Here is a 19183-nt window from a genome sequence, read left to right as displayed (position 1 = left end):
GGCCCCAAAAAATCTATGAGGGAAGATTACAAGACCTTCATTGAGCGCTTCGACCAATATGGAGGCCGATTTTCAGCAATCGGCCAAAATTATCTTCACCACAGGTTCTGCTTACGTTCAACATTGATCTATTGGGCAGCGGTCACATCGGCGGATGAGAGTCAACACGAATCCTAGCAGAGCCGACGTGCAAATACAGTGCCTTGGCTAACCACAAAGCCGATATCTGCAGTCACCTGGCAGATTCGGCTCGGGGGGCATCTAATCAGATGAACAGGTGCAGATGAACCTATGTGCAGTGAAACATTGGGGGCCGATAGAAAAAATCGGCCAGTAAAAAATTTAAATTTTTTATGACACAAAGCCGATACACAGCCATCGACTCTAGTATAACTACGCAGGATCTGCTGGCTGCGTGTTCAACGCACGGATCTTCACCAAGTCCAGTTCAGCTGTGGGGCCTTCTGCTTCCGCGAGGGAGGAAAACAATGAGAGCTTCCTCAGCTGCCTCGAGCCGATTCTGGGGCCTGAACCTTCTTGTCGAGGATTTTCAACCCTTGATGCCAGTTCAGCAGTGCTGTCAGAAGAGATACATCGGCTTTCGAGGGAAGAAAGGTGATCGGCTTTGGTGCATCCTCACTGATATTGTCGCCTTGAGCAAGGCTCGGGGGGGCAGCAGGCCTGGTAGGTGTTCTGTTTAGGAGCCGATTGGGGATACCATCGGCTGATCCTTCGTCGCAACCTTCTTCACAAAATGATGAGTGCTTGAAGAAGACCATTAGGCCTGGTTGGAGGAATTCAAAGGCTCTCTTGAAGACTCTACATTGTCCACCAGATCTCAAGGTCATCAGTTGAAGAATTGAAGGATGACTTTTAAAGGACCGATGCGTTGCTATCGGCTCATTACGCATTGGCTAAGGGGACGAATCGGCAAAATCAGTACAAAGGGAAATCGGCTAAATTAAGCTCAAGGGAAATCGGCAAGATCAAATTTCGGGAAGTTCTTCATTGATAGTCAAGATTTCTTACATAAAGAGCTGATTGCTCTCAAAAGGGAGTACTAGGGGATACATTGCCCCATCTACTACTACTGGTCCTGTACTAAGGTCCTATCTACGGGCCGTCGCTGCCCTCGTCGTCGCCGTCGTCGCCGCTGTCGGCGCTACTCCCGGCGGGCTCGTCGTCGCTGCTCCAATGGCCGCCGACCGGGCCCTCATTGTCCTCGTCCTCTTCGTTAGCGTCGTCGTCGTCGCTATCGAAGTCGCTGAGGTTCCCCGGCCAGGGGCAGAAGCGCTTGGCCGGCGGCTCGTTGGAGGGGGTGTCATCCTCCTCCTCCTTCTCCTCCTCCTCCTCCTCCTCGGGAGAGGTGAAGTCGTTGCAGGAGAAGCGATCGTCATCGCTCTCCTCCTCTGTTTCCCCATCGGCAAGGAAGCGGAGGTCGCTTTCCCCGTCGGTCAGGGACTTGTCGTCCTCCGACCAGATGGAGAAGTCATGGCTGGACTCCTCCCCGGCCTCGATGGCGCGGCGGGTATTGGCTGCGTGGACCTCCGCCGGGTTCGGCTCCGGCGTCGGCTCGCGAGAGGAAGAGGACTGGGTGGAAAGATCCGATGAGGCAGAGGAGGAAGAAGACATGGTGGCGCAGGAGGGCTTTTGGAGTGCTAATGCGAAGGGGATGCGGAAGTAAACTGTGCGGAGCGGTTAAATAAAAGGGGATATAGTGGAAATTCAATGCCACAGCAGTTTCCGAGGAAGTGGTGCCTAAAAGAAAAAAAAACTGCCAGGTCACGCGGAGAAGTTGAGAAGGCAAGGCATCATGATGAAGGATACTGCGGCGGTTCTGCCACGACATGACCCGACGAAGAAAAAGCAGAGTGATTTTGGAATTACCAATTCCAAAACCAGGGGGGCATGTGTTATCACCAGAATTTGACCGAGTCAGAGGTGGGCCGCGATCAAGATGGATTTGAAGAATATACATAGAAGAATTACGTGAATCGGCCTTATATGCAAAGTTTGGGCTAGTTGGCCCGTGTATCTGTAACATAGTAGGATACGTGTCGTTTAGATAGAGTTTGTCTCGTGCACGGTGGGGATTATTCCCACGTTAGAAAGTCCCCTGGACTATAAATATGTATCTAGGGTTTATGGAATAAACAACAACCAACGTTCAACCAACAAATCAATCTCGGCGCATCGCCAACTCCTTCGTCTCGAGGGTTTCTACCGGTAAGCATCATGCTGCCTAGATCGCATCTTGCGATCTAGGCAGCACAAGCTTTATGTTATTCATGCGTTGCTCGTACTAAAGCCTTTTTGATGGCGAGCAACGTAGTTATCTTAGATATGTTAGGGTTAGCATTGTTCTTCGTATCATATGCTATCGTAGTGCAACCCTTGCATATCTAGCCGCCCTCACACCTATCTTAGGTGTGGGGGCGGCACCCCGCTTGATCATAATTTAGTAGATCCGATCCGTTACGGTTGCTCCTTGTTCTTCAAGGATTAGTTTAATATCTGCAATAGTTAGGCCTTACAAAGGGTTGGAGGATCCAGCGGCACGTAGGGTGTCGTTTGCTAGTCCTAGACAGGATGTTCCGGGGATTAACCTCGTGTTGGTTTTTAGGCCTTGTCTAGGATCGGCTTACGATCACCGTGCGTGGCCGCGAGGCCCAATCGTGAGTAGGATGATCCGATTATGCGGTGAAAACCCTAAATCGTCGTAGATCGCATTAGCTTTATCTTGATCAAGCAGGACCACCATATATTCGTGCACCTCGTACGAATCATGGGTGGATCGTCTCCTTGAGCCGATTCACAGGATAACCTGAGAGCCGATCGAGGCTCGTATTTAATGTTTACGTGTATGCCATGCAGGAAACTAAGCGAGGCATCTCCATCACCTTCCTGACCAGGTATAGGTCAGGTGGCACGCCCTTGCATCAGCATCGGACGTGTGTACCAGAGGCTTTGCGGGCCGTCGCTCGGAGGGACCAGGGCCAGCCGCAGCCCTAAGTTGTTCCCGGCTCTACTGTGTTGCCCGTCGCTGCCCGCCGGTGGGTTTTGACCGCAACAGAAACTGCATCTGCCGGATCAAACCTAGCGGAATCGCTGGTGATCGCGGAGGAAAAGAAAAGGATGCAAACAGCGGTTGCGCTAGCTCAGTCCTCACAGTTGAGCTTAGCGGCAATGAGTGGAAACTTGGGCTCACCGGCATTCAAGCCGACAAATGAAACAAAGGACATTGTGCTGGATCCAGCTTACCCAGAGCGCACCGTTCGCATCGGTCAGCTTCCTCCGTGAGAATCGGAATATCTTTGCCTGGTCAACCGATGACTTGGTAGGTGTTCCGAGGGAGCTGGCTGAGCACTCCTTGAATGTCCGGAAAGACACCAAGCCGGTGCGGCAACCTTTGCGCCGGTTCGCTGAGGATAGGAGGAAGATTATTGGAGAGGAGGTAACCAAACTGCTTGTTTCCGGATTCATTGTGGAGGTCACGCACACAGAGTGGCTGGCCAATCCGGTAATGGTCGAAAAGAAAAAAGATGAAAACCTGGAGGCAAAAGCTCCGAATGTGTGGCGCATGTGCATTGACTACACCAACCTAAACAAGGCTTGCCCAAGAGACCCTTTTCCTTTACCACGGATCGACCAAGTGATTGATTCAACTGCTGGGTGTGAGTTGTTGTCCTTCCTGGATGCGTATTCCGGTTTCCACCAAATTCCCTTGAAAAAGGAAGATCAAATAAAAACTGCGTTCATTACCCCGCACGGGGCTTATTGCTATGTCACTATGCCTTTTGGTTTGCGCAACGCTGGTGCAACGTACCAGCGCTGTATGCAAAAATGCTTGTTCAATCAAGTTGGAAAGAATGTGCAAGTCTATGTAGACGACATTGTGATAAAAACTAAGGTAAAGAACACCTTAATCGATGACATCCGGCAAACATTCGATAACCTAAGGCGGTTCCGGATGAAGCTTAATCCGGCAAAATGTACTTTCGGTGTCCCTGCCGGCAAGTTGCTCGGTTTCCTTGTGTCAAGCCGGGGCATTGAAGTCAATCCGGTAAAAATCCGGGCAATAGAAAGAATGACTGTCCCTCGAGAGCTAAAAGATGTGCAAAAGTTTACCGGAAGCTTGGCATCGCTAAGCCGGTTCGTGAGCAGGTTGGGAGAAAAAGCTCTGCCACTCTATGCTCTGATGAAAAAATCTGACACGTTCGTCTGGACCCCTCAGGCAGACGCAGCGTTTAAAGAACTGAAAACAATGCTGGCCACAGCACCCATACTGGCTTCACCTCTAGAAAGAGAACCTATGCTATTGTACATAGCAGCAACAAACCGGGTTGTGAGCGTAGTAGTTGTGGTTGAAAGAGAAGAGGAAGGAAAAACCGTCCAGAGGCCGGTATACTACCTGAGCGAGGTGCTCTCCCTCTCAAAACAAAACTACCCTCATTTCCAAAAGATGACTTATGGCGTGTACATGGCCGCCACAAAACTCAAGCACTACTTTGAAGAACATCCTATGAAGGTGGTGAGTGAAGCACCAATCTCCGATATCATGTGCAACAAGGACGCCAGCGGAAGGATTGCAAAATGGGCAATCCAGATATCGCCATATGTACCAGCATACGAAAGAAGAGATGCCATAAAATCACAGGCTTTGGCTGACTTCCTCGTTGATTGGGCGGAGATGCAATACAAACCGCCAGATCAGAGGATAGAATACTGGAAAATGCACTTTGATGGATCCAAACTCAAAGAGGGTCTAGGTGCCGGTGTGGTGCTCACCTCACCAAAAGGAGATTACCTCCGGTACGTTTTGCAAGTACATTTCAGGGCATCGAATAATGTCGCTGAATACGAAGCTTTGATCCATGGGCTTAAGGTCGCAAAAAAATCGGTGCACACCGGATCATTTGCTATGGAGATTTAGATCTTGTGGTACAGCAGTGTTCCGGGGATTGGGATGCGAAAGATGCCAACATGGCCTCGTACCGGTTTCACGTGCAAAAGATTGCCGGATTCTTCGAAGGGTGTGAGTTTCACCATGTGCCGCGCGCAGAAAATGAAGCCGCGGATGCTTTGTCCAAGCTGGGCTCATCCAGGCAAGAAATTCCTCCCGGAATAGCTCTAGCTCACTTAAGAGCACCATCGATCAAACCAAGCCCGGAATCGGAATCAATTTTTGTACCGGAATCGCATGTAGTACCCTTGGATATTGATGAAGGAAACCCGGGAACTGCACCGGTAAACTCGGGGACTGCTCCGGCAAGCTCGGGGACTGCTATACCCATACCGGAAGAAACGATGCTGGTAGATAGCATGGAGATAGATGCACCGGTGTTTTTAGTTCGAGAGGCACCGTCGTGGGTTAAACCTATTAAGGAATTCCTGATCAACGGCACCTTGCCGGATGACGAAAATGAGTCAAGGAGAATACAAAGAAGGTCCAAAGCATATACATTCATCAATGGTGAGGTGTACAAGAGAAGCGTTACCGGTGTCCTTCAAAGATGTGTGGAACCGGAAGAAGGGAAAGAAATGCTTGAGGAAATTCACCAAGGAGAATGTGGGCATCATGCTTCATCAAGGGCGCTGGTAGCAAAAGTATTCCGGCATGGGTTTTATTGGCCCACTGCTTTGGAAAACGCTGAGGATTTCGTAAGAAAATGCAACGGGTGCCAGAGGTACGCCAAGCAAAATCATACCCCAGCGTCCGGTTTAAAAACAATACCATTAACATGGCCGTTTGCCGTTTGGTGCCTCGATATGGTTGGCCCATTCAAAACTGCAAGGAGCAAGATGACTCACATCTTGGTTATGGTGGATAAATTCACCAAATGCCTAGAAGTGAAACCTATCGCAAAATGTGATGGGCGCACAGCGGTGAAGTTTTTAAAAGATGTCATTTTGCGGTATGGATACCCGCACAGCATCATCACTGACAATGGAACCAACTTTGCTCAAGGTGAGTTCAAAAGGTTCTGTGAGGACAACAACATCCGGTTGGATTTGTGCTCAGTGGCACACCCACAAGGCAATGGCCAAGTAGAAAGAATGAACGCTTTGGTACTTTCCGGTATCAAGCCAAGACTCATTGATGCGGTGGAAAAATCGCCGGGATGTTGGCTCGATGAGCTACCATCAGTACTGTGGAGTATAAGAACAACTCCAAACCGGTCTACCGGATACACTCCGTTCTTCATGGTTTATGGAGCAGAAGCGGTCATACCAACTGACATCATTCATGATTCACCAAGGGTACAACTCTATACTGAGCAAGAGGTCAAAGAGGCCAGAGAAAATGATGTGGACTTGCTAGAAGAAGCAAGAGAGCTGGCTTTGGCAAGAACAGCCATTTACCAGCAAAACCTCAGACGCTATCATAGCCGGAAGGTTAACCCGAGAGTTTTCCGGGAAGGAGATCTGGTGCTACGCCTAGTGCAGCGCACTGAAGGCCGGCATAAGCTTTTACCACCATGGGAAGGTCCCTTCATTGTAAGCAAGGTGCTTCACAATGATGCATACTACTTGATTGATGCACAAGAATGGAAAAAAGGAAAGGCGGACAGGTCCGGAGAGGAAAGCAAGCGTCCATGGAACGTAGCTCTGTTGCGTCCTTTCTACTCTTGAAGTTGTGGTGTAAGAAGTTCCTTTTTGTACCTTACATGCTATGAATAAAAGATGCCGGAACCTTGAATGAATCTCGGGGAATACCCCAACTTAAGTTGCATGTAACTTGTTTATTTTTTCAGTTCACCGGTTGCTTATTGAACGTTTTTTCTTTCCGGTTTAGTAGTGTGCTAAATCCTACCGGAGTCTTCGACTCTGCTGCTGTCCGCAACCCGGCTTCATGGCAAGCAAGATAAACCGGTAGGAGATAAGCACATGAACTGCAAAGAGGGAGAGCAGGAAAGAACAATCCGGAAAATTTAACTAACCCCGGTTAAACCGGTTTTTTGCAAAATTTCGAAGTTATTTCTAAGTTCAAGAAAATGCTTGTTTGGTGAAAGAACCTTGTGCTCATACGCCAAAGAACGCCCAGAGAAGGCAGGCAGAGCCAAGGCAAAAGAACCAAGTATGCATCGAATTGGATGCGGAAACAATTTGGAAATCTTTGCAGTGCAGGATAAAAGCAAAACCAAAAGCAAATATGCTAAGACAAGCTTAAGATAATTAACTACCGGTATAACTTACCGGCATAAAATGTTGTGCAGCAACCAAAAGGGGACTTAAAGTTTTACATCATAAGCCCCGGCATACCGGGGCAGAATTTAACAGAACATTGTCTCGAGACACGCAGGATGAAACAGCATGACAAAGGTAAATCTTAAGGCAGGTAATCAGGCAGCGGGGGCTTCAGGAGGGGCATCGCCAGCATCAGCGTCGTCCAGAGGCTCCTCCTCGGCTTCATCCTCCTCCTCATCAAGATAATCTTTGACGTCAGGAGGGGGAGGGATGAAGGTGCGCATGTCGGCGTACTCCGCGATGTGGTACGCACGATCCTGCCGCTTAGCGGTGAGAATCGGGTCCAGATCGGTTTCCGCGCCTTCGCGCACTCCGGTAAGGGCATCCAGGTTCAGCTCCGGGTACCAGGAACAAGTGGCGTGGAGGGCAGAATCTGCTCCAGCGCGGGCAGCAGAGCACTGCCACTCGCGGATCCTCTTGCCGGCGCCCTTGAGACGATCGCTGATGAGGGAGAAAGTATCCGGCACCTCCTCGCCAGGCCACAGAGTCCTGAAGAGCTGGGTAGCTACATCAGGAATGTCAGATAAATTGCGATCTATGGCGCGCATGTGAGACACCCGCGCGTTCAGCGCGACCAGATGGTCATAGGGCGTCCATGGCACGGCAAGATTCGCTTGGCCCTGGGCAGTGCGGCGCTCGTCAACCTTCTTGACAGCATACTTCTGAGAGTCCGGAAAGAGGCCTGTGCAAAGAAAGAAAAAGGCTAAGGAAGGGAATCCGGAAGAAAATGCAACCGGGAGAAAATGCGATCGGAAGAAAAAAGGCTTGCGGGCAGTAGTCAGAAAGCGCAAAGGAAAAGGACTTACGATAGGCAAGTGTGTCGGTTTGCAACACCAGCCTGTTGCACTCCTTCTGCTCCTCCTCCAGCCGCGCAGCCTTCTCCTCGGCAACCTTCTAGGCTTTGGCCAGCTCCTCCAGCTCAGCTAGCAACACCGAGTTAGCGTTGCCGGCATCTTCAAGAGCTTCATCCATCTTGGCCGCTGCATCAGTTTCGGCAGCTTTGAGGGCCTTGGCATGATCAAGCCCCAGCTGGATGAGCTGGGACTTGAGCTCCTGGTAGCTGGTTTTCTGGGCGCTCAGCTCTTCCTGATGCCGCCGGATGAGCTGGTCCTTCTCCCCTGCAACCCGGAAAAGAAGATGTTAACAAGATTGTGCTGGTAAAAATGAAAAGGAAACCAAGTTAACAAGAGAAGGGAAAGAATTGTACGTTGGGCGGCAGCGAGCTGCTCCTTGAGAGCCTCAATGGAAGCTTCCAGGATCACTGTTAAGCAAAAGTTATAAGTATTAGAAGGAAGAAAGGTTTCCGGTAAAAAGATGCCGGTGGTACAAAATTACCTTGGCACTTGTCGTGTGCCTCAGCGAGGTCCCGGTGTTCCCATAGGAGCTCCTCAAAGAGGGCCTTCCGAGCGTCAGCCGTGAGTTGTTCAAGAAAAAGAGGTAAGTTAAGTTTTGCGCTAAGAACAGAGTTCTTAACCCGAAACTCGGGGACTGGCAGTGCCGGTTTCGCGTGTTTCTAAGTTAAGTTTTGCGCTAAGAACAGAGTTCTTAACCCGAAACTCGGGGACTGGCAGTGCCGGTTTCGCGCGTTTCTGAGTTAAGTTTTGCGCTAAGAACAGAGTTCTTAACCCGAAACTCGAGGACTGGCAGTGCCGGTTTCGCGTGTTTCTAAGTTAAGTTTTGCGCTAAGAACAGAGTTCTTAACCCGAAACTCGGGGACTGGCAGTGCCGATCTCGCGCGTTTCTAAGTTAAGTTTTGCGCTAAGAACAGAGTTCTTAACCCGAAACTCGGGGACTGGCAGTGCCGGTTTCGCGCTAAGTTTTAAAGTTAAAGTTTCGTGCTAAAAGCTGCGCTCTCACCACAAAACTCGGGGACTGGGAAGATAGACAAGAGAGAAACCGGCATGAAACTAAAGAAAAAATCCGGAAGCAAGGAAACCGGTAAAAGTTGAAAAGAGTCAGTAAAACGTACCATCAAGTTGTTCGTGGCATCGTACCACGCGCTGTCGAGCTCCTTCACGGCGCTGCGAAGCCGCATGAAGTGCTCCTCGGAAGACCGGTCCCCAACAGGGTCAGGCGCTGGCAGCCTGTCCTTGCCCAAACCGCGGGTCGCCGGAGTCATGTCTGCGGCGTTCCACTTCTGGGCGTAGGGCAGGAGATGCCCCAGGTTCCGGCCTCTGCGCTGGAACTCAGTAATACGGCCAAGAAGGCCGGTGGCCTTCGTGGCGGTATCCCTGGCGGCCTTGGAGACGTGCAGCACCAGGGGCTGCTGGCCACCGGAAGGGGCGCTGGAGGCCGTCGCCTTCCCCTTGATGAGCTTGGAGATCTTGGGCGGCGGCGCGGTTGGAGCAGCCCTGGAGGGCTTGGTGCGAGGAGCATCTGGCGGTGGCATGAGGATGGTTCGTGGAGAAGGGGGAGCGCTGGGCGCGTCACCTGGGTTGGAACTTTCCGGCGCGGAAGTTTCCAGCGCGGAAGTTGTCTTCTTTTCGAGGACGGGAGGAGCCGAAGGCTCCGCCCGCCCAGCAGCTTTTTCCTCGGCGCCGATGTTGCTGGCGCCGGTATCCTGGTTCTCTGGGAGGAAGGAAAGATCCTCCTCCGTGCGGTGATCTGATGATGAAGGGGCCGCACGCCCCGAACTTGTTGTGCCCCCCGAAAGGGAGGCAGAGGGAATGTTCTGGCACCAGATGGTGCCGGGCTTGAGCGAGGAGGAGGGGTTGAGGTCCTTGCGGAACCTTCAGAGCCCGATGGCCTTGAGCCAAGCTTGAGCGCGGGGCTAAAAGAAAGAAAGAAGGATAGTTGGAAAAAAGCAACCGGAAAAAGAACTTGGCGAAAAGAGGCAAGAAAGTAAGAAACTCACCCGGAGGCAGTCGGCATCTGCTTGCGCCCGTAGCGGCGCACGCCCACTTCCTTCTCCCCCAAGGGCTCAGTCCGGAAGCGCTTGGAGGGAGGGCCCTGGCTTGGACCGGCATCAGATGCCGGCAGCTTGTTCTTTTGGCCTTGGGCCATGAGTTTGTCGACAAACTCATGGCCGGCCTCGGCGCGCAGGGGCGGCGCGTGCTCGTGGATCTATAAGTTAAACATAGCTAAGGAAAAATTCGCAAGAAGGCGATAACGGAAAAGTATAAGAAACCGGAAAAGAAAATACCTCAAGCATGGTCAGGTCATCGGAGGACCCGGTTGGCTCCGGCGGAGACCGGCCAAGGCGCGCAGCCGGAGTCTTGCCCATCTTCAGATCTTTCCAAAAGATGTAGGGATCTGGGTCGAAGGAGTCAAGGGCGCGCTTCACGCAGATACCGCGTCGCTCTGCTTGGATGAGGGGGAAGCGGTCCTTGGCCTGAAACACGAAAAAAGAAGGTTAACAAGAGCAGAAAGTTACCGGCAAAAAACTACCCCAACTGCGTAATCTCTTACTTCTTGGGTCGGAGGGTTAGTAGTGCTGAGGGGAAGGAGGCCCCATTCCCATTCAAATGGCATAGCAGTTTGGCAAATCTGCTTAGCCTTGCGAACAACGTCCTTCTTGCTAAGGGGGCGGCCTGTGATCTTGGTGGGATCGCCAGGACCGTACATCTCGCTCATCCTATGCACCCGGCGCTTAAGAGGAAGCACCCGGCGCGAAATAAAAGTACGGATGATATCATCCGAGCAGATGTTGGTCCCTTTCTTCAAAGAGGCCATGAAGCGTACCACCCGGTTGGTTTCGGCATGATCCGTCTTCGGGTTGTAGCTCCAATTGGCTCTGCTGGGAGGCCCCACTTGGAACGGCGGAAGATCAATGAGATTTGCGCGATCATTGTTCTTCACATAGAAGAAAGTTCCTTGCCAGGCGCGGCAAGACTCGAGGCCGGTAAACTTAAAGAAAGGACTCCCCTGGCGGGAGCCAACGATGCAGGAGCCGCACTCCACGGGCGGCTTGGGCTTAGGAATTTCTTTGCCCTGAACGGAATTAATCCGCAGAGAAAAGAAGCGGGCAAACGTCTCACGAGTGGGACGAATACCGATGTAGGCCTCCATGAAGGTGGCGTAGCAGGAAAGGTAGAAGATGGCGTTGCCAGGAAGGTGATGAGGCTGGAGTTCATAGAAATTTGAGAACTCCCGGAAAAAAGGAGAGGCAGGAAGGCCGAAGCCGCGCTCAAAATGAGCAAGAAAAACAACGTGTTCACCGGGCTGGGGCTCCGGTACAATTTCATCACCAGGAAGCCGGCAGGTTACCCCTTCCGGAATCCTGCGGGACCGGTATAACCAATCGATCTCGTATTCAGTGACGTTGGAGCCCATCCAGGCTCCACGAGTGATTGGGGAAGGCTCCGCGCCGGATGATTGGCTAGAGCTACTAGATGCTTGGCCAGAGCTTCTCGCTTCTAGGTGGCTACCGGATGCTTGGCTAAAGCTACCGGATTCTAGATGGCCACCGGACTCTTGGTGGCTACCGGATCCCTGCTGGTTGCCGGAATCGGTATCCATCGGATCTGAAGCCGTAGATTCGCCGGGAGATTGTCTACGACGGCTAATGGAAAGGGAAGAAGAAGAAGCGGAGGAAGATTCCTCGCCAGACATTGGTTTGGGAGGCGAAAAAACAGAAATCCCACACTTCAACCCCGTGCGAAGATCTACGAGTAAGAAGAAAATCAAAGAAAAGGAGGAAATAAGAACACCGTAGACCCAAGATCTAGAAAGCAAGCAGATGGCGAGCAAAGTGAGATTGGCACTAACCTTGAGCGGCGCAGTCGCTGAGGAAGACGTTCGCCGGTGAAGGAGCGGACCTACGGTCGCCGACGAGCACCGTCGACGGCGAGGCGAAGAAGGTCACGAAGAAGCAAGAATGCAGCACGCGCGATGAAGGTGCTGCAGAAGATTCCCGCACGACGAGGTCCGGCGGAAGCGCGGCGTGAGTTCGCCGGGCGACGGAGCTCGAGCAAACGACGGCGGACGGAGAACGGCGAAGGCGCAGAGGCGAGGAGCACTGTGCGCGAAGGTTGGGGAATGCGAGAAGAGGAAGAAGAAAGGGCAGTTGTGCTTATAAAGAAGAAAGGAGGTGGGCCGAAAACCGCCGGGCCGCGGCGGTTCGCCTCGCGGCCCGCGACGGTTCGCGCCATGGGCCGCCACGTGGCGAGGAAGTACACGCGAGAAAATGGGAAGCCACACGGGGGCACACACAGGATCCCAAGTGGTTAGTGGGATCCGCAGTGGTGCATTTAATGACCGCGCGGGAGTCGAAGCGAAGTGACAACTGACACTGGCGCGACAGTTAACAGTGCGCATGTCACTGACAGGCGCGGGGCCCAAAATATTCTCGACTTCGCCGAGGAAAGGGTAAATGCGAATGATACCGGAGAAAAGAGATGCCGGAAGATGCCTTGCAAAGAGAGAAAAGACATAAAAGGGCAAAGATGCCGGATCCAAGCTCAGGCCGGAGAGATTAAACCGGTATCCTAAAGAGATGAAAACCTGGCATGGTCTGTAGGATAGAATCCGCCAGACTATACCAGCTTCGGGGACTAATGTTGGGGGGATAACTCCCGGTATGCCAAAGGCATGCCAAACCGGATGGTTTGAGACATCGAGATACCGGTTTAATGTTCTTACCGGAAACAAAGGTAGGAGTTTGGGCTAAGTGAAGCTAAGCCGGTATCCCCAAGGGGTATGCCGGAACCCGGTAAAGAAGATACCGGAGAGAAGGGCCTGTCGGCAGGACTGGTCAAAGATTCTCTTCAGAGCAAGAAGACAAAGATGAGCTAAGCAAAGTGGCTTTAATCAGAGCCCTGGCGCCAAAGAGAGAGATGACGCTGAAAGAAGCCGGAGGACGTCAGCGTTCCTGATTAAAGAGGAACCCGGCGTCATCTATGATTAAAGTAGCTTTGTAAAGTAGTTTGTCCAGTCAAAGATGCCATTAGGGTTCCTTGTTCTGTAAGCCACCCTCTCCCCTATATAAGGAGAGGGGGTACTGCCTCATACAGGCGCGTGTCCACAGAAGGGATTAGACGATAGAACTTGTATTCGAGCACCTGTAACCATGTTGAGATCAATGAAGCTAGCGATCTAGTAAAGAGTTCTTCCTCTTGTCTCTCTTCTTGCATACCGGCCTTTGGTTGTGTTCTTGAGGAAAGCATCCGGAAGTTCGTCCCATCTAGTCGCAAACCCTCCCCCGAATCCTCTAGCGTCCATTCGGCCCCAATCTAAGCCATCCTATGGCATCTGCTCGTTCGCCACGACGACACTCAGTATATATAGATAGTTTATTTACAGAGACAGTTCTACCCGATATAGGATCTACTCTAGTTGTTCATCGGATCTAACAATGGTATCAGAGCTGGCTCCTAGTAGTAGATCCATTGATTTGGGAAAAGAAAAAAACTCTAGCTTCCCCACCGAAAGAAAAGTGCACCGGCCAGGGCCTCGGGCCGCCGACAAAGTAAGCGCCGCCGCAAGGCCGCGCCGTTCCTCTCGATCCTGGTGCGCATCGGCAAGCCGAGGCACCGGGAAGAAGAACTACTCTCTCTCAACCTGCTGCTACCGCGGCTGTGCGAGACGGGGGCAAAGAAAAGAAACCTACCGTGCTTATCGTGCTGTTGTTCACGGTCGCCGGCAAAGAAAAGAAGCGCCGCCTCTGCTCCGCTTGACAGCTACGCGCCCACCCTCGGGTGCACGCGCCGCCGGCAAGAGGGGCAGGGGGGCGACGCCGTGTCTTCTAAGCTGTTGGCCATCAGGTCTAGTGGGTGGTGGGAGATGCAGGTACAGAAAAGAGCAAAGAGGCTGCGCGGCTGGCCGGGCAGGGGCTGCTGCGGGGCGCTGCTGCGTGCTGCCGTCGCCGGCAGTGAGCGCTCGGGCTGTTGGAGATATGCCCAAGAGGCAATAATAAAGTGGTTATTATATATCTTCATGTTTATGATAAATGTTTACATACCATGCTATAATTGTATTAACCGGAACATTGATACATGTGTGTTATGTGAACAACAAGGAGTCCCTAGTAAGCCTCTTGTATAACTAGCTTGTTGATTAATAGATGATCATCGTTTCGTGATCATGAACATTGGATGTTATTAATAACAAGGTTATGTCATTGATGAATGATGTAATGGACACACCCAATTAAACATAGCATAAGATCACGTCATTAAGTTCATTTGCTATAAGCTTTCGATACATAGTTACCTAGTCCTTCAACCATGAGATCATGTAAATCACTTATGCCGGAAGGGTACTTTGATTACATCAAACGCCACTGCGTAAATGGGTGGTTATAAAGGTGGGATTAAGTATTCGGAAAGTATGAGTTGAGGCATATGGATCAACAGTGGGATTTGTCCATCCCGATGACGGATAGATATACTCTGGGCCCTCTCGGTGGAATGTCGTCTAATTAGCTTGCAAGCATGTGACTGGGTCACAAGAGATGACATACCACGGTACGAGTAAAGAGTACTTGTCGGTAACGAGGTTGAACAAGGTATGGAGATACTGATGATCGAACCTCGGATAAGTAAAGTATCGTGCGACAAAGGGGATTCGTATCGTATGTTAATGGTTCATTCGATCACTAAGTCATCGCTGAATGTGTGGGAGCCATTATGGATCTCCAGGTCTCGCTATTGGTTATTGATCGGAGAAGAGTCTCGATCATGTCTGCATAGTTCACGAACCGTAGGGTGACACACTTAAGGTTCGATGTTGTTTAAGTAGATATGGAATATGAGATGGAGACCGAATGTTATTCGGAGTCTCGGATGGGATCCAGGAAATCACGAGAAGGTCCGGAATGGTCCGGAGAATAAGATTCATATAAGGGAAGTCGTCTTCCGAGGTTCGGGAAAATATCGGTATTTTGACCGAAGCTTCTAGAAGGTTCTAGTGGGCCACCGATGGGCCCACCACCTCGGGAGGGGCCACATGGGCCGAAGAGGTGCTGCCTAGCCTAAATGGGCTGGGCGCACCATGCTAACCAGCCCAACGCCAAGCAAGCTTAAGGGACAAGTTTCCCATAACTTAAGGGCTAAGTTTCCCCGAAACTTGAGGGTCAAGTTTGCCCTTTTTGTGGGCCGGCCCAAGGAGGAAAAGTAAGGGCCAAGGCATCCCATGGCTGCTCCCTCCCCTATATAAAGAAAGGAGAAGCAAGGGTGCTTGGGGTCCAAGAACTAAGAAACCCTAGCCACCATCCTCTCTCTGTCCTTGCTCCTGTACCGGCTTGGCGAAGCCCTGCAGGAAATCTTCTCCACCACCACCACCACACCGTCGTGCTGTTGGGATTTCAAGAAGGATCTACTATATCCGCTGCCCGCTGGAACGGGGAGAGGACGTCTTCATCGACACCGTACGTGTGACCGAGTACGGAGGTGCTGCCCGCTTGCAGCACTAGAAGGACTACATCTCGAACTTGAGTTCGGCAAGAGTACGACTACATCATCCACGGGATTTGATCTCGTTAACACTTTGGATCTTCAAGGGTACGTCTCTCATCTATCTCGTTGCTCAGATCTGGTAGATAAGATCTTGGTGGTATTCGTTCTTGCGGTAAAATTTTTGTTTTCCATGCAACGAACCCATCAGTGGTATCACAGCCGTGTCTATGCATAGATCTGTTGCACGAGTAGAACACAATGGTTTTGTGGGCGTTGATGCTTTTGTTGTTCTTAGTTAGTGCACTTTGCATCTTGCGGGATGGTGGGATGAAGCGGCCCGGGCTAACTTTACATGACCGCGTCTCATGAGACTTGCTCCACGCTTGACATGCAACTTGTATTGCATAAGTGGCTTTGCGGGTGTCTGTCTCTCCCACCATAGTGAAGATCTAATTTACTCTTTCTATTAACAATACTAGTATCACCGTTGTGGTTCATGTTCGTAGGTAGATTGGATCTTACTCAAAAACCCTAAACCACGTAAAATATGCAAACCAAATTAGAGGCGTCTAACTTATTTTTGCAGGGTTTGGTGATGTGATATGGCCATGTGATGATGATTATATTTGATGTATGAGATGTTCATTATTGTATTATGGCAACCGGCAGAAGCCTAATGGTTGTCTTTAATTTTTGTTAAAGACCTGCGTGTCTATTCATCATGTAATAGCTTTATTTCAAATAGTTGTTATAGTAGCTATTAGTGATGGACAACCATGAAGCGGCGCCACTGACCTTGACGCCATGCTGGTGATGATGGAGATCATGTCCGTGCTTTGGAGATGGAGATCAAAAGCACAAGAAGAAAGGCCATATCATATCACACATTATGAATTGCATATGATGTTAATCCTTTATGCATCTTATTTTGCTTAGATCGCGACGGTAGCATTATAAGATGATCCCTCACATTAATATCAAGATAATAAAGTGTTCTCCCCTCGTATGCACCGTTGTTACAGTTCGTCGTTTCGAAGCATCTCGTGATGATCGGATGTGATAGACTCTACGTTCACATACAACGGGTGTAAGCCATGTTTACACACGCGGAATACTTGGGTTTGCTTGACGAGCCTAGCATGTACAGACATGGCCTCGGGACAACGGAAACCGAAAGGTTGAACACGAGTCATATGGATGATGTGATCAACATGTTGATGTTCACCATTGAAGCTACATCATCTCACGTGATGATCAGTTTTGGTGTAGTGGATGTGGATCGTGTACCACTTAACAACTATGAGGGATGTTGTATTAAGTGGGAGTTCATTAGTAATTAGATTAAAACATGAACTAATTATCATAAACATAGTCTGAATAGTATTTTGAATTAATTTGTAGAATTGGCATCCGTTTTCTACCATACGCTAGTCTCGTAATTGAGATAGAAATACTGTTAAGTCTGGCAAGTAACTTTACGGACTGGTACCGTATTGTTAAAGAATCAAGAAATGATTAAGTCCTTTTTGCAAACTTTTAGTAAACCTCACTTTGTTGATTTAAAGAGCAATGATTTCAATTAGTACTTAAAGTCATCTTGTCTCCGTGAAACTTGAAGTTCAAATCCGTTTGAAAAGTAAGGAGCTGGAAAGTTTGGTTTCAGAAATAAGTAAGGTATAAGATATATGCGATATCTAAAAGCTTACTGCAAGATGATAGAATATTATCTAGTGAGACTACATAAACTCATAAGTTTTAAGGGAATGTACGAAGGTTGAAGACGCCCGGCGTCCCAATCCCCCAACTAAGTTGGGCACTAACGATATTCACATATCCATGAAGTGATTGTCCTTAGTATGCACCGTTGCTAAGACTCGTCGTTTCGAAGCATCACGTGATGATCGGGTGTGATAGATTCTACGTGTGCATACAACTGGTGCAAACCAGATTTGCACATGCGAATACTAATATTAAACTTTACGAGCCTAGCATGTACAGACATGGTCTCGGAAAGTCGTCATGATATGATGGATAAAATTATGAGTGAAATTGTTCATCATATTAGAAAGTTACTAATAGTGAAATCTAGAACACTTGTCATATGATGATCAACTTCAAAGAAAGAACCTCAAGGTTATTGGTATTTGACCAACAAACCTAGAAGTTATTGATGTTGAAGTGTTTTTCTGAGAATGAGGAAAGCTAAAAGAGAAACTACAAAAGATATTTTGGCAGAAAGAAAGAAAAGACTAGAAAGTCTAGCTCAGGTGTATATAAATGATATACATGTTATGGATGTATTCCTTGTTTGGTCACATAATGAAATTCTTGGGTATTTGTACCAGATTGGTTGGTATGAGATGTCATACAATATAGCACAATACAAGAATATGATGGCCTAAGTGACTGATAAGGAATATGGTAATACTGCACGTCTGGAACATAATAAAGTGTTATTATGCTTGTCACGGCATTCTACCTAGCCCTTAGAATTTATAATAAAGAACTTAATAATTGTTATTTTGCTCTGGTCAAATGAAAACAATGAGTTGTTCAAATTATGACAATACTCCATGTACGATGGATAAGTTATTATAAATCTTAATGGTGAAACACACATACATAACACTGACGCTAAAATGCCATAAGGCAAATGATTTGAATTCCACTTATTTGTGGAACCGCCATTTAGGTCATGTTAGAGAGGAACACATGAAGGAACTCCATGCAAATGGACTTTTGGAGTCATTTGATTTTTGAATCGTTTGGCGCTTGCAAATCTTTTCTAAAAGAGAATGACTAAAATATTGTTCATAGGCCAAGAGTTGAACGGGCAACTAACTTAGTGGAAACATACATGATGATGTATGTGGTTCACTGGGCATAGTTGTGTGCGGGAGATTCTTCTACTTCATGAAAACTTCCAACAATGAATTGAGTATATAAATGTGGATATATTCGATAAGGAAGAAGTTTGAAACATTTGAATGGATTCAAATAAAATTCAGCATGAAGTGGAAATCATCGTAATAGAAAAGTCAAATATCTATGATTGGATCATGGTGGAAATATTTGAATTACGAGTTTTAGCGAACATCTAAGAGAGTTATGAAATTGTTCTACAACTCACGTTTCTTGGAGTATCATAGTGATGATGGAGCATCCGAGAGATGTATCCAAACCTTGTTGGGTCAATGATGAGATAAAATATTGATGCCATTATATTTTTGTGGATTATGCTTTAGAGACTACTGCTTTTACACTAAATAGAGCATCATCATGATCCGTTGAAATGACACCATACAAGTTATGGCATGGGTATAAACCCTAATAGTCCTTTCTTTAAATTTTGGTCTAAGAGTTTACAACCAAAATCGGATAAATGTCTTTGTTGGTTATCCCAAAGAATTGATTGGGAATTCTTTCCACTATGAAGTAAAAGACAAAAATGTTTGTTAATGTTACTTGCTTATTTCCAAAAAATTGCTTTCTAGCGAAGTATTTGAGTGGGAGGACAATAGAACTTGATAAGGTTTATGAACCTGAGCATAATGATCAGAGTAGCGCATCATCGGAAATTGGTTCCAGAAGCGGCCACGACG

This window comes from Lolium perenne, chromosome 1 (genome assembly GCF_019359855.2).
Source record: "Lolium perenne isolate Kyuss_39 chromosome 1, Kyuss_2.0, whole genome shotgun sequence".
Taxonomy (NCBI): domain Eukaryota; kingdom Viridiplantae; phylum Streptophyta; class Magnoliopsida; order Poales; family Poaceae; genus Lolium; species Lolium perenne.
The sequence above is the reverse complement of the archived record's forward strand: the minus strand, read 5'-3'. Positions refer to the sequence as shown.